Genomic DNA, 16,346 nt, shown 5'->3' on the forward strand with positions numbered 1-16,346 from the left:
ATGTCTTGTGAGCCTCCTAGAACACCGTGGTGCCTCTGTACCCACCCTGGAGCTGTCTGTCCACACTTTGAACCTGTGCACTTCAGCATATAAGAGCCCAGGAGGGTTAAAATCAAGGTCAGCGTCAGCAAGTGCTGGGAGCGCAGAGTATCCTGTGTGTTAATATTCAGGCATCTGCACTGGTCTGCCCTTGAGGTCCTGACAGGATGCGTCCTCAGCTTCCCTCACTAGAGCACTTCTGTGTGCATTTGCTCTGTTCCCTTTTAAAAGATAGACCTTCCCACCTCCTCCTGGCTCTTCCTTTCTCTCCTCTCTGCCTCTCTGCCTGTTTCTAGGTGTCTCTCACTCTCTTTCTGCCTCTCTCTTCTCTTTGCCGCTCATGTCCCCAGGGGCTGGTTTTTCCTTCTCATCCCCCCCTTTTCACATTCACTTTCCCCCAATAAAAATCTTTCCACCTGAGCTCTGTCACACGGTGTCTTTCTCTCACACACCATTTTTTTAAAATTGCAACACTGTGATCTAATGTGCAAAGAATAAACAAGTGTTCTTCTGTTTATTCCTTTTTTCCCAACAAAATTATGTATCAGTCATTATTGTGTGGATCGCTACAATCTTTAATAATAAGACAGAATTAGACACGATCCATAACTTTTTTCTATTTTCATTTTTGAAAACTTCAAGATTCTGATTTCATGACGGAGTTTATTCCATCATCAGTCTAACAGGCTGTCCTGATCAGTGAAACATGGAGGCTTGGCAGGGACTTAACTTGGTGACAGTACCCTGCTTCACAGCAGCACAGGGGCATAGAGAGGAATGACCCGCACACCAGGAGGTGTGCAGAAAGGGAAGGAGAGATGCAGGCCGTCAACTTTGTCTCTGTTAGTCCTCCAGGTGACTCCCACAGCAAGCTCTGACTGAGGATCACCCTAGAGATGAAATTGTACCACACATTGCCTTGTTTATGGCGAACACCCTGTCCTCTGAGGAGCTGGTGATTGTGCTTATGAAACTCATGCTGGAGTGAGGGGGGGAGTTGTCACCACCTTCCAGAGACACCTGTCAGAGCCCCCAAGGCTTCACACCTCAGCAGGCCTTGTAGCCTCAGGAGGCAGCAAATGACAGGGAATCTGCTTCCAGGAGACAAGGTGTCAGCCCTTCTGAGAATGAGAAGGTGTGAGCAGCCCTCCTTCCTCTAGTCATGAGGAGGGATTCCCTTGGGCTCACACTTCTATGGCCCCTGAAAGGGATGACAAAGAGCCATCCTCAGGGGCCTGCAGGCAGCATAACTGAGAGCCCTGTTCAGTTCCACACAGGAACCCACCTCGTCCCTCTGACTGCAGATGTGAGGTGCCACTTCCATAAACCTTAAGCCCTTATCTCAAATCGTTAACAGCAAGGAAACGAACAGCTGACCGTGGAACTAAACAGGGCTCCGACCCAAACACCAAAAGGAGAAACACAAACGGCTGTGAAACTCTTTAAAAAGTGCCCAGCCTCTTTACCCGCGAGGGCAGTGTGAAGCAAAACTACTTGAAGATTTATCTCACCCCTGCCAGAATGGCCATCATCATCAGGGACACAAGGACGCCACATGCTGATGAGGACATGGGGGATGGGGACCCAGCGGGTGGGAGCGTGAGCTGGCCGTGGCCACTTCGGAAGTCAGTCTTGAGGTTTCTTCCAAAAACTAGAAACAGAACCGAGTTAAGAGCCTGCAGTGGCACTTGTGGGCATGCTCCCAAGGGGCTCTGTACTCTACCACACAGACTCTTCCTCTTCTGTGGTCTTTGCTGCTCTACTTACAATAGCCAGGAAATGGAAACACCCTACATGTCCATCAATAGATGAGTGGATAAAGGAAATGCGGCACACACACACATGCTTTCACACACACATACACACACACACACACACACACACACACACACACGGAGGAATTTTATTCAGCTATAACAAAAAATGAAGCTGTGAAATGTGGAAGTCAATGAATGAAACAAACAAACAAACTCCTCCAAGTGAAGCAACCCAGGTCCAGGAAGACAAAAGCATGTTGTTTCTCATCTGTGCAGTTCAGCTTTGCACTTCCGTTTTCATGTATTTAACTTTGTGTCTGTGGGTGCCAGGAAACTCGGAAGGGACCATGGGGAGGGAGGGTAACAGGACAGTGTCAAATAACAGTGGAGAAGGGGGGTCTGGGGTGGGAAAGGTTCAACAGGGAGAGGACTGGGGAGATGGGGGAGGAAAGGGTTGGGGAAGAGAGTTGACTAAAATGAAAGGTATATGAGAAGTAATGTAGAATCTACTATCTTATAACCTTGTAGAAATACCATTTTTAAGAGGGTTTGAAGGGAGACATCCACACGACTAAAAATTTCAATGTGTGATATTTCCCAGAAACTCTTGGTCAGGGAAGCCCCAGAGCTTTGTCCCGAGCAACACAGGTTCTGGCCCTTTCTCAAGGTTGCGTACTAGAGCAAGATGCATATATCCTAAACATGACGTTCTTAGGATTGTTTACTTCTCTTCTAGACAACACAACAGCCTTTACTGGACACCTACTAAAGCTCTGAGTGGCCCAGGGAGCAAGTAAATTGCTACAAAGCCAGACCTCACTTCTAACGCCATCTGTAGAGGCCAAAAGTGCAGGTCCAATTTCTGCCTTGTCTAACAGAGAGTTTGGAGATTGACAAGCATAGTTACACATCCCAACTCAGTATGTGTTTGCTTGGTTCTTTTGAAATTAGGATAAATTCATGCGATCCTGACCGGAGGGACACTCATCAGGATAAATAATCTAGAGCACCTTTGCTACCTAGAGGACAAAATGCTAATGACTTGGTGTCTCAGAGTGATAAAGTGACTGACTGTGGGAGTTACCCTTTGTATCACGTTAATAAAGTCTTTTGTTACCTTCCCCCCACCTTGTTTACATTGGGTGTAAAAGTTATGGAAAAATAAACACGTGTGATTTCAGTAATCACTGGGATACCCTCCTGGTATTACTCTGTTTTCTGTCTTATTATTTTTAGGTGTCTTTATATTCTTTACAATATTTCTAAATTCCCATGTCCCTACCCAGGTAAGAGGTATTTTTGCTGAGGCCAGTCCTCGACAGCCATCTGTCTTCTCTGTTCGTCTTTTGTTCAGATTAAAGCATGTGCCCAAGGCGTGATGTTTCAGAAGGTCACTAGTTTAAATTAGACATCGAATCCCATGTTGTGACAGAACTGAGTGTTATCCTCTCAGCTGTGAAAGTTGTCCTTCCCGACTGTAGCTCTTAGAAGACCATCAACTAGGGGGCAGTGGGCCGCATGGCCTCCTCACTCTCCTCCAGTCTTGCTAAAGGGGAGCTAGCCGAACACACAGTGCTGTTATTATACAGCTTGAGAACAAATTCAGGGACAGTCAGCATTTTGTTAGATTCCTGAGAGCTCAATATAGTATTTGGATCTGTTTGCAAAGATTCAAAATAATATTGATCTTTACAGATGACTCATTTATATATAAATGACATATTCTACAGTGTCTATAGATGCCTGTCGTAATTTTAAAATGTGTGTAAGTCCCATAATGTAAATAAATCTTGACATCTTATGTTAACTGAAGAGTCTAACCATTGGTAAGATAAAAATAAGAGTCAGATTATGTGCCAAATTAAATTTCAAATACTCTATGGAAAATTAGTATCAACGTAATGTCAAGTAAATTAAATACAGCATTCAAAAATAAAATTCTCAAAAATAAATTAAAGCATCAGGACTTGTCAAGCTATTTTACCTCATTTCTCTTGCTATTTGATTTCAAAATAAAAACAGAATCTTGTTCATATTTCTAACTTCTGTTGGAAGCCCCAGAAGTTACCAGTCAATATTGGCAGAATTTGCTAGATCAAAAGCAGTTCGAGGTGTTACTTTATCTGCCTACACATCAGCTGGAGCTCAGGACGTCACCTGTCTCCCAAAGAGACACTGTTTTAATAACGTGGACCCCACACTTAACGTACATAGCTGTTAGAGGTTGGTGAGCCAGAAGTAATTGTTTACTTAAAAAAATCCCTACAGTGAGATGGAGGACAAAGTTCTGTTCCTAGGAACAAAGGCAGGAGCCAAAGTGAGTGCAGGCTGTCGTGTCCAACAATGGACAGCTAGCTAGAACCTTGGCAGAAGGTAGACTTAGATCTTGGGCAGTGACTGATACACACGGGGCCGAAGAAGGCCACCCTGTCCAGTGCTGAAACAATCTCCCCTCCATCTGTGGGGTCATCATAACACTCTGTATTTCATATCAGTAGTGGCACAGATGAAGGGAAGACATTTGGATTCAACGGACAGAAAACTTCACCTTAGGAGGCTTAAATAAAAGTATGAACTTGCGTCTTTCCAAACAGAAAGTCGGAATGTCTGCACCTGCAGCTCCCAGCTTCAGAGTTTCTAAATTGCATCTTTTAGAACCCTTTATCCTATGGTTGCATGATGGGACTCTATTAATTAATATGCAAGCCAGAAGGAGCGAGAAGTACAAGAATGAAGTAATTATGGGCTTTTAAAGCATAATCAGAGGAAGCCAGCCAGCGCATATACGTTACACAAAAGGACCTCTGGAAAAGCTTATCTGAGGTTCCAAGGAGGCTTAGCAGGGAGCAGGTGCGAGTCTCACACTCGTGGCCCTGTGGCCCACGTCACCACTGAGTGTCTTCCTCTAAGGATGCTTCTAGATCAGAAAAGGAGCTTATGCAGTGCCCAGGCAGCTTCCCCTCAAGGCCTGTGTCTGGGGCAGGGTTGTTCACAAACAGGAAAGTTTGGAGCAACTCTTGAGCCCTCTGACCTCAGAGTTGGGGGAGCCCTGGTTCAAGGTTTTCATTATGGTGGCTACTTGAGCTGTCGGCTTGGACACAGAGCTCTGTATGAAAGTTAGAAAAGAGGTTGACAGTGGGGTCCATGAAATGGTACCTTAGTTTTGCAGAGGTCTGCTTCTTTGCCTGGTGCCACAACAACAACAATGGGCAGAGGCTAATAAGATAACCGGGTGTTTAGGAAGCGAATCGTAAAGCCCACAGACAGCAATAGCTCAGAGAAGGTCAATAGCTGACTGGCTGTTCTCTGTGCAACCAAGAGTGCACTTCGGCAGGTGAATTCCCCTTCTTTATGCCTCAGCCCCAGTCCTTCCTACCCAGAAGATGACTCGATTCCTCTTCACCAGAACAACAGCTTTGGGTCAAGCATCACACCCTACTGCACTAGCAAAAGCCCTATCTTCCCCTTCAGAATCAGAGGTTAGATTTAAATCAGAGCCCCGAGACACGGAGTTTTAGTACAAGCTGATACTAATGAGACAGTGAATATGGAAAAACTAAGTACACGCTCATTGAAACCTGAGTTAAGAAGGTTGAGAGAACTTGGGTACACCTGGCACGTACAGGCATGGGCATTTAGGGAAGGAGAGTGACTTCCACAAGTTTGTCTGTTGGCAATGGCCACTGTTCATGATGACACCGCAATCCCAGAGAAGTTTCCTGAGTGCCCTTTGTGGAAAGCACGTGTGCTGGTTTCCTCTGATCAGCTCCTTAAAGTCCACCCTGCCCCCCGCCAAACCTCATAATTACTCCATGCTTAGACTTCTCTTACAGATGCAATTCATATAAAAACATCCTAAGACCTAAGAATCAGAAATACATACACACACAGAGGCGACATAGGTTCTTGAGTAAGACACAAGCATGGTTCCTCGTGCCAAGCAGTCCTCATGCCAAGCAATCCGTTTTGCATTTTAGTTCATGCAGTATGCAAATGCAAGAGAATCTCTTCTGCAGTATGAACAAATCCACTGGACGGGAGAAGGGCTCCGGAGTCCGGCCATTTGCTCTTGGTGGCTCATCTTCCTCCTCAACCTTGGTCCTATTCTTTCTAGTTTTCCTGCCTTCAAGGAGTCGTTTTATTTTCAGTTTTGCCTTTTTCCAATCATAAGTATGCCAAGGTGGGTGAAGAAATTGGAGACCCTAAGAGCTATTTCTCCCTTCCAGACTCTGGACAGTTGCTATAATTGAAGGACCAGCTTCCTTCTAAAGTACATTAAAGTATTAAACCGTTCTGGATGTGTTTGGCAGATGTGTAGACTCCAAGTCCATTGGTTTATGCATTACAGTGTTCTGTGTCTTAAGAGAGAGGGAAAACATTCAGGAAGTAAAAATCTTGGCTTCTGTTGCACTCAGGGGACCACCCCAGCAGTAAATAACAGAGTGTGAAGTGACCTATTTGGCAGCAGGCAACCTTTATTTGCTGTTCTCTACTATTTAAATATTCTCATTTGCATCTCTCATTTTCTCCAGCTCCCCTCTGGAGGGTTTCAGCTCCTCATTAGTCTTGGAATGACAGAAGCAATTCCCCACTCTGGTAGAGACCCCACTGCTTCTCCCTTCCTCTCTCCAGTTGGTGAGGTTGGTGAGTCCACCTTATTCTGATTCTGTCCCCCCCATTAAACATATCCCTTCCTCAATTTCTCTTAAGCTCTGAAATACCAAATCACAACCCCCTTTGTACTACTTTGTTAAGTGATGGGCACCCAGAACATTTTAGGCAAGTTATTTATCTTCATGAATCAGCTAAAACATCTCAGTTTTCTGTGGCTTTTATATCATCGACAGCTGCTGACCCCTATGGCCAGTCGCTGACCGCTTATCATCTCATTTGTCCTCAGACCTGAATGAGTGGGTGCATATTCCACTTTTCATATATGCGGAATCTGAGCCTTAAAAGATTGAAGGAAAAATTGCTAGGAAGGACAGACGATCTGGACTTTCTTATCTGTGCCCCGAGGCTTCTTCAATCTGAACTCAAGTTCTAAATATAGAAATTCATGAAATAAATATTCTCGTTGAAGAATGTATAATTCTAAGTATAGGCAACTGTGGCCTTTAAACTCTGACACCTCATCTATCCCTTAATTAAAAGAGAAACTTCCACAGAAACAAGAAAAATAAAATCTCATGATGAGCGATCTTCTTGCAGTTCATTAGGCAGCAAACCAACTCTTAATTCCGAAGAGACTGGACACTTATTCCCTGTTCTCGCCAGTGTCTGCCTGTACTTACAGCTTGGTGACAGGGCTGCACATCAATATTCTAGAAGGGTTCTTGCCTACACCAGGATTTAGTTCACATTCAGGGTTCCTCCTAACAAATTCTCAGGCAGGAGCCCCTGTGACACTGAGCAGGGCGCAGACACTGATTCTGGGAGGGAGATGGTTTTCAAAGCTGTGTATGTATGTATCCTGTGCTCAGTCTGCCCCTGAATTTCACTGAATTCTGTTAGTGGACCCCTTAGGGTGCTGTGTGTGTGCACACACATGTGTGTGCGTGTGTGTGAGAGAGAGAGAAAGAGAGAGACAGAGACAGAGATTGAAGGGAGGAAGAGAACGAGAGCATGGGTTATTCAGTTTTTCTTCTGTTCTGGATGGATGCTTTTAATGTGCCAGGTGGGAATGGAGGGAAACAACCCAATTTCACTAATATTCCTGGGGAGGCATATCTATAAACCCGGAGGGTTCGTCTAATGTCTTCATTATTTAATCTTCCTCCCTGGGATGAAATGTCTTAACACTCTTCAAGTACAGAAGACATTGATTAAATGCCACCGGCATCACAGCCCCTTTGACTGCAGCCGAAGCTTTGGAAGAGGGGTGCCCCCATCCTTAAACACATCAAAGCACCCTTTAGTTAGGGTTAAACACCAAGTGCCCGAATGGTCCCTGGCTGCATCCTCATCTCCAGTGTCTCTGAGGCTTCAACACCTGCAACTTGAAATTATCCCACTGTTTGTCCAGCCTGCATCAGCCCTCCACTCTGCATAGATGACCTTGCACTGGCTTCCCGAGAAGTAAGGAAAATGCAGGCAGTGGTTTCCTATCCTTAAGCGACTCCTAGCTGCTTCTCCGGCCAGGCTCTTGTCTCTCCAGGGACTTCTGGCTATTGTTCAGACTTAGGATCTGTGTAAGCCAGCAAGCCAACTCTTGTGCCAAGGGAAATGGCTTGGGAGTCTCTAGGAAAGCTGAGTAAACAGTAACTTTCCATCCATATCTCCTAGGAAGCATGACTTCTCTAACTGTTCCTTCAAGTCAGAAGGGCTGTGAAGCACTTAAAATGGCTGAAGAGCTAAGCGGCCATTGTGGCCGAGACCCTGCCTCTATTCCAAAAACCAGAGCGCACCTATTTGAAATGTTGGGGTCAGGTAGAGCAGGCTGCTTCTAAAAGGAGCTTCAGGGACCAGAGCCTGGGTGCCCTCCCCCAGAACGTGCTGATTCAGTGGAGTGAATGGACCAAGTCCGTGACCAAAGGACTCTGCCATGTTTAACAGGAAACGTAAACATCATAAACACCTGCATTTCTTTCAGGCAAACGCTTGTGAATGCCTGAGCAGAAAAAAACCCAAGTCCACCCTTGTGACCTCTTTCTTGTTTACCTTTCCTTACTGAAGTACACAACTCTATTGGATATTCAGCTTGAACACAAAGTCGGGGTCACCCTGGCCCCAAGGGGAGGAATTTATGGCAGAGAATGATTGTAGTGATGTCGGTGTTATTGAACCTTGCTTTCCCCTTCCGAATTCTCAGAGGCAGAAAAGCAAGATATAAGTGTACCGAGAAGTGTGTGTGTCAGCTCGACATAGGCTAGAGCCATCGGAGGAAGAAGCCTCAGTTGAGGAATTGCCTCCTTGAGATCAAGCTGGAAGGCATTTTCTCATTGAGTGATCACTAGGGGAGGGCCCAGCATGTGGTGGGTGGTGCCATCCCCTGGGCTACTGGTCCTGGGATCTATTGAAAGACTCCTGTGGGCGTCTTCCTTCGGGAGAGACCCCGTACCCAAAGATCAGTCGAAAACACGCAGCCGGATGCAAACAGCAGAAGGTTATTGGATACGCAGGTACCTGGGGCGACAAGTCTCTCGGAGGACTTGCGCGCCTGCAGGTTGGGGGTGAGGGGTTCTTATAGGAGAGCAAAAAGCGAGGTTTACAGAAGCAAGATGCAGGGTGGTAAATTTTTAACCTAAATAACAATGAGGGGACTACTCAGAGGTTTACTGTTCCTTCTATCCTGCCCCCCCCTTTCCTGGCTGGCGACCAGATGTCTGATTGCACAGCCCCTGACTCGTGAGAGCCCCGCTTTATACGTGACTCAGGCCTCGCAATCCTCTCTTTCTTTGTTTCTATGGCCAGTCCATAAATCCCTGTCTTGCAGCCAGATAAGGCTGTCCTTGCTCTAATCTCAGGTGTCTTTGCTTAGCATTCCGGAGGCCCTGAGCTTGTTATTTGTTCAGCATTCTGGAGGCCCTGAATTAAGCTAAACGGTATAATTGTGGTTAAAACGAGTTGGGGTCCTTCACTATAAAAGAGCAGTTTAAACAAGTCATGGTAAGTAGCATCCTCCATGACCTTTGCTTAGTTTCTGCTCTGGGCGCCTGCCCTGTTTGAGCTCCTGCGCTGACTTCCTTCAGTGATGGGTCACATAAAGCACTGTAAGTCAAATAAACCCTTTCCTCCCTAACTTGCTTTCTGGTCATGGTGGTTTCATCACAGCAACAGAAACCCTACCTCAGACAGTAAGGGCATAGAAAACATACACGAAGGAACTGTAAGGCTTACGTTTTTCACTAAGGCTTCTTGTTCTGAGAACAGTGCTGTGTGTGTGTGTGTGTGTGTGTGTGTGTGTGTGTGTGTGTGTGTGAGAGAGAGAGAGAGAGAGAGAGAGAGAGAGAGAGAGGTGCTGTTCTCATGCTGCATCGAAATCACCATCCACATCAGGGAGTGCCATTCATGACAATTCACAATGGTGTCTTTGGTCACGTGCCTTATAGGTTTGACACATCTGGTTTGAACTGTCATGGCCGCCACACCCCCCCCACTTCCTTTCTGTTCTTTCTTGTCTTTCTCTTCCCCTCGTCTCTCTCCTCCCCCATCTTTCCTTCCATCCATTCTTCCTTTCTCTCTTTCTTTTCTTTACTTTATTTCTCTTTCTTTGTCTTTGTTGTGAGCCAGGGTCTCTCCGTGGAGCCCTTTTCCTATCTCAGGCCCCTGAGTGGCAGATGTGAGCTACCCTAAGCTGCTCACACCTCTTTCCTAACTGTTCCCACTCGAATCGTGACAGTCACAATAGATATCCTGGGGCAAAGATTCAAGTAATTTAAAAATCTCTGATAATTATGATCAAATACCGTTCGGAGAAAGATATGGTGATGTCTTTCCTAGTGGCAGATGTGTAGCGGCCATCAGTCCTTTTTCAGTTAGAACTAAGCTAGGTAAGAGAGACCACATCACTGGGAGGACTATCGATTGCCACGGTTGTCACTCCTGTGAATTGCTCACTCAGAACCTTGGCTGCTGTCTTTGACTTTATTTCACTTACGCTCATATTTGTCGTATGTTGATTGGCTATGTTGGACCAATTCCTTAACTTACGAGTCATGACTGCAGCCAAATTTGAAAACTGCTTTTGGGTTCTAAACATTACTTTTGGAGGTGGTGTCACCTAGGACTTCTATTCTGGATCTAGGCTGCAAAAGATGCTGCCCCTTCTCATATGAGTTGAAAACCAAAAGACTAAATTGTTATGTACGGATGTATTTTAAAGTCTTTATAATAACGTTGCTGTTAAGTATGTTTATTCACTAACAAAAATACAAATTATAGCAGAGAGTGGGGAAAAAGCATATTTCTCAATGTTTTCAAATTCTGATGTGCTAAATATTGAGATTCAGGGACAATAAATCAGTATTCTGGAAATTCTCGGAAATTCAACGTGATTTCCTACCATTAGCCTCAAATCCATACTGCACTAACTATCAGATTAAGAATAAAGCAATAAAACTTCAGCAATTAAACCCACAGTATTACTGGTGAATTTTACCTCTCCCTGCACATATTACATTGCCTAAAACCGCAGGCGACGTGCCGAACCTCAGCTTGTTCCCACTTACTTCTTTGTAGATTGTATGTCCATCTTTCCCTGAGCCACCTCTAGAGAGCTGAGTATCTGGAGAAAGTACTGCTGTTATCTTGTCCTCCATCAGGTCTCGGCCACATGTCCCTGATGTCTTCCTATACTGCATTGCTTCTTAAATCATTTCTTAGGCTTCTTGTCTGAACACGTTTCCAATTCTGTAAGAGATCTCTGTTCAACTCCGAGCTCTTTTTTTGAGCACTGATCTGGGGCATCAGATCAGCCCATAACAATTTATGGGAATTTTCCCATAACATTTATGGGAAATCCATAAAGTTAACCAGACAGGGAGCAGAGTCTTTCTGAAGCTAGGAACTGGAGGGTAAGCAGGAGTTGTCCAGGCATGATCAGAGTAAAGCCATAATGCTTTTGGCAGACAGAAAGAGAGATGTAGAGGCTGGAGAGATAGTTTAGTGGGAAAGGCCATTCATTGGCTGTTAGTTGAAGGACCAGGGGCGCGATTCCCAGCATATAGAGGTGGCTCACAACCATCTGTAACTCCAGCCCAGGAGAACTGAGGACCTCTTCTGGACTCTCAGGGCACCAGACACACACGTGATGCACAGACATATAAGCAGGTAAAACATTCATGTTCCACACAACTGATGAAAACAGATGCAGACCCACAGCCGGACATTAGGTAGAGCTTGGGAATCCTACAGAAGATGGGGAGAAAGGATTGTAGGGGCCAGAAGGGGTCAAGGACAAGACAAGAAAACTTGCAGAATAAACTAACCTAGGCTCATAAGGGCTCACAGAGACTGAACTGACCACCAGGGAACCTGCGTGGGACTGAGATAGGCTCTTTGTGTATGTTACAGTTGCGTGGCTTTGTCCTCTGTGGGACTCCTGACAGTGGGAACAGGGGCTGTCTCTACTCTTTTACTGGCCCGTGGGACCCTACTCTTCATATTGGGTCACCTTGTCCAGCCTTAATACATGGAGAGGTGCTTAATCTAACTGCGACTTGATATGCCATGTTTTGTTGATAACCATGGAACCTGCCCTTTCTTAAACAGAAACAGTGGAGGAGAAATGGATTGGGGGGTGGGAACAGAGGGGTGTGGAGGGAGGGACTGGGAGGAGAAAAGGGAGGGGAAACTGTGGCTGGCATATAAAAAAAGTAAATAAATTTTAAACAATCATTCACATAAAATAAAATTTAAAAAGGGAAAGAAAAGAAAATACAAACTGAGGAACTATAGTCCCGAATGGTGGCTCGCACCATGGTTGCTTCTTTCCAAAGCTGGTGTCCTATCTTGTGCTGACGACTGATGTGGGAGTTCTGAGCCACCCAGACATGTAAGGAAATACCACATTAGCAGATCTCCAGCAGCCAGGGCCTTTCCAAGTAAATAGGAAACAGGTGACGATGGCTGAGATGTGATTAAAGCATTAGCTCCTACAGTGAGGTCTTCGGATCCCAGTCTCTGGTCAACAGATGATGGCAGCGTCTGAGTATTCTCCCACTCCCAAGAGTACTTCACACTGGGCAGGTCGGGGCATCCAGAAGAACAGCTTCATCCAGTCTGGCTCAGAGAGAGAGAGAGAGAGAGAGAGAGAGAGACAGACAGACAGACAGACAGACAGACAGACAGACAGACAGAGACAGAGAGAACAAAACCAAGTGGATAGCTCCAGAAGGATTAGCACCCTCATTACCCTCAAAAATGAGAAAACAAGGAGGCCATGAGGTCAGGTGACTTGAGCAGAGTCGCAAGGATTTTCCCAGATGTGAGGTGGCTGTCTTGAGGAAGCCTTCAGTTCTCTGAGCCTGGGGACCAGCCTCTGTCCCCAAAGACTCCCATGCTCACAGGCACATGTGGAGTGGGGCCTTGCTGGTAGGTTGCTGTGAGATGGGTACAGAGTTGGAGTTCGGGAATCTCACTTACAGTTCTGACCACTGGCAGGACTGTGAACTTGGACTGAAAACTCAAGTACATCAGTCCTTTCTGAGGACGGATAGGCAGCGATCTGCAGTGATTTGAAATGCGTGGATTTTCTGATTTGCTCTTCAATTGACATCCAAGAATAAGCATTGCCTTATAAATATAAAAAAGCTCAGTGATGTAATTTGTTAAAACATATTTGTTGAATTTTTTCATAAAGAAGAATAGGCTCTTACAGATAACTTTATCCTACTGACTCCAAACTAGCTATCCTCCTGCCTTAGTCTCTCAAGCTGGGCTTGCAGCAGGTGCAGACTTGGTGGGTAAGCATAGTCTATTGTAAATGTGTGCCTTGATTTCATGATGAGGAAAGTATAACGCTGCTCTTTGCTTTGTTTGTGGAGGACAAATTTATCCTTTAGCCAAGAAAATTGCATATAGTTTGTTCCCCAAATCATATACTGTAGAGTGTTTGAAAATATATTTGGAGAAGTTTGTGTGGAATTGGGAAGAATCAGGATGCTTTACTCTGTTCAATTCCTAGTGCCACCTATGTGATAGAAGATTACTCATTCATCTGTTCATCCATCCACCCCCTATCATCAACCCATCCATCCATTCATTTATCCACCCTCCTATCATCAACCCAACCATCCATCCATCCACCCACCCCCCCATCATCAATCCATCCATCCACCCATTCATGCATGGTCTGTCTGTCTATCCATACATTTATTCATCCATCCACATTTACATACACCCACCCATGTGGCCATTTATCACACATATTTTTATCCAGTGTGAACATATCACACATATTCCAAAGCCCCATGATAGTAGAAATGCAAGCAAATCATTCAGGATGGTACCTCTTTATAAGGTTGGCGGAAAAGAGATGTAACCCTCAAATTTAAAATGGTCACAATGTTCTTTTGTGGAGGTTTTGACAGGAATCAGATCATTGGAGTAGAGAGCCAGAGCAGCAAAGCCCAGGTAGCTGAGCTGGGCATCCCAGATCACTCTCTCACTAGTGAGGGAGGTGGCGAAAGTTTGCTGGAGCCAAGGAGATGCTTGGTGGCCACCTGGCACGGCTGAGTAACTCCACATGGTTCCCAAGGCATGGGACTCAGGATGCCAACCTTTAAGGAGGCTTGTTAACTCTGTTTGGACTACCACCATCTGCCCAGCTTCAGAGATTGACCTGTTTGGGGTGACTAGAAAGGGCTACCCCTCACTGTTCCGACACTGAGAATGCCTACCTACCTGTTTTGATAGCCAGATGTGGATGCAACATTACACATTGACTTCAAATATTTGTTCCTCTGAACGTTTGCTTAGTCTGGATTCTTTGGAGGTGCACATCTGGATGAACACTGGGGACTGTTACGATGCCATGACAGGTCAGGGAGTTTAGTCCAGAAAATTGATGACAACCTGTCACACTTGCAGGGGTAGGGTGTCTCCCGAGCGAGTCTTTCCAAACCTTCATGCTCTTTGTTTTATAGAGCTCTGCATGAGCATTGCTTAGATAAGTACTTTCTATAGTTATTGACTGTAATTATTTATTATTATTATTATTATTATTATTATTATTATTATTATTACTATTATCAGTAGTAGTAGGGATTAAACTCTATCCCTACACATGGTAGACAATTCCTTTTACTACCAAGCTACATCCCCATTACTGGTATAATTTTTTTGGCAAATTACTTGTATTTGTTTTCTTATAGGTGTTTCTGTCTTTTAAGAGTTCTCTATCTATAAGAATGTTTTCTCTCTCAACTCCTGTTGCTGACACTTCCCTAGTTATATTTCTGTATATAAGGTATATATCCACCAAGACACTTTTAATTTTTGTTTAGCTTTTGGCATCTCTATACAATTCCCTTATCATCTGTGAATTCATTCAGTCATTCATGTTATTCTATCTTATTCTGTCCCTTACTGGACCTGTCTTTCCTCGTAAAAGCTTGACACACCTCAGTTTGGCCTGAAGGAGGCCAGTGAGACTTTTAAAATGAATGACATATTTTAGCAAATATCCTACAGACCCAGCTTCCCAGTCGTCTCCCGTGTTATTGTTGAGCTCTAACCTTAGTTATGCAGTTCAGTTTAACCTGCTGAGAGACTGTTGCAATGCGAGGAGCCTGAGCTAAGCTAAGACAGAAGCAGCCTCAGTTGATGGCGTGGGGTTGCCTGAGGATGCTGGTTCATCATCAACTTAGCTGGAAACCATAGTGGCTGTGATCTGTTTCAGCTCTCTTAGAGTTTATCAGGTTGATGCAGCCACTGCTTTTTCTAAAGAAAGTGCCAAGAGGAAGTAATGAGTTCAGCCAGCTCTCCAAGAAAGAAAAACTTTCATGGCCAATTCATAGATAAGAAAATTAGAGAACCTAAGGAACCAGAGACATCCAGCATCCCGATAACTCCTGTTGTGTATTTACCCAACACTCCCCTACGTGCTTCTCACATGAAGGTTTCTTCCTACAATTGCCAGCTTAGAATATGCTCAAATCTGTGCCTTTTCTTTTCTCTCTTCTTCAGAGTTGGCACGGCATTGAACGTTTAAATCACAAAGCGCAGGGCTGCAAGCCCTGTTTGCTCTGAATTTGTGCTTCAGGCGCTTTGATTGGCATGAATGCAGTGCTGAGGAAAGAGCCCTACTAACCTGAGAGGAAAAAAAATGTAGACAAATTCCTTCATTTGTGTAAGTGCAGCTCCCAGCTCAGGGAAAGGCACGTGATTTCACAGGGTTCCCTTCTGTTCTTTTGAGATAAGGAGATGGGAAGGCTCCAGTGGAACTCAGATTGTTGAGGTTTTCATCCATGTCTATGGACCTCCTTCGTAGAACATTTTCATACAGCATGCTCTCAGGATCTTGTAAAATTTGGCCCTGCTCCACTTTCTAGGAACAAATATGGCTTCATTGCTCCTCAGGGGACATTATACAAATGAGACTGAGCTAGTGGCTTCAAAAGTTGCTCCTTTGTTTGAGAGAGTGCAATCTTAGGACTTCCATTAAATACTGTTTTTTATACCTGACTTTGAAATTAGAAAATGGATAAAGTGTGCTCTGTGTGCCTTTTTAATTTCCGATCAGTTAGTAAACCAGTAAGCCTCCTCTTGGCGCGCTATTTCATTAACCAAACATTGTCGCAGGGTCTGAGCAGAGAATGTTTTAGAAAAATAGGTTAAAATAATTTGTGTCTGGGTGTGTATGGGTGTGAGGGTGTGGAGGGTGTGTATATTTGTTCACGTGTGTTCATATGTGTAGAGACCAGAGTTTGACTTCAAATGTCTTCTTTCATCGCTGTTCATTTACACATGGAGGCAGATATGTTAAGTGCTCACAAGAACTAAGAGCTTTGCAAATGTTCTAGTCTAGCTAGGCAACTTGCTCCAGAAATCCCCTGCCAACACCTTCTGAAGGTTGGGGCTATAGGTGGGTGGCCATGCTTACACACT

The sequence above is a fragment of the Myodes glareolus genome, chromosome 6, assembly GCF_982192425.1.
Source record: "Myodes glareolus chromosome 6, mMyoGla1.1, whole genome shotgun sequence".
Classification (NCBI taxonomy): Eukaryota; Metazoa; Chordata; class Mammalia; order Rodentia; family Cricetidae; genus Myodes; species Myodes glareolus.